This window comes from Condylura cristata, unplaced genomic scaffold (assembly GCF_000260355.1).
Source record: "Condylura cristata isolate star-nosed mole 26May11 unplaced genomic scaffold, ConCri1.0 scaffold00030, whole genome shotgun sequence".
Classification (NCBI taxonomy): Eukaryota; Metazoa; Chordata; class Mammalia; order Eulipotyphla; family Talpidae; genus Condylura; species Condylura cristata.
The window spans coordinates 20,637,800-20,638,285 of NW_004567131.1; positions in this window are offsets into that span (position 1 = coordinate 20,637,800).

A 486-nucleotide genomic window follows, 5' to 3' on the forward strand; every position below is an offset into this window, starting at 1 on the left:
GGCAAAGAGGGTATTGGCAAAGGTGTTTTGGTGGAAGGTAAAAGTGAACATGTGGAAAAGCAAAAGTGTAACCCCAAAATTAAAAAAATATTTTAATTGAATTAATGAAAATTTTAGGAATATGATCCAAAATATTTTCTAAGAGAAAAACATCTAACAAAATAAATATGTTAACTTTTATGTTACAAGGGGAAAAGCTCTGAAAAATTCTTCCATATAAAAATTCAAATGAAAATGAATCAAGCAGTGTAAACACAGAATGAACACTGGCATTTTGAAAATTAGTAACCTACTACATATTGCTTCTTAGAACACTCAGCAGCATAGGGGATATTAAAATGTAATAAAAGAAAGAGCAGCTTTTTAAAAATCAGGTTTTCTAAAGTGAAAATTTGTGGAACTATTCTGAGCCACAAAGCTCCATAAGAAAAAATGTGACAGAGCTGCTTAACATAATACAAGCAATTTTTTAAAAGTGCAATGTTA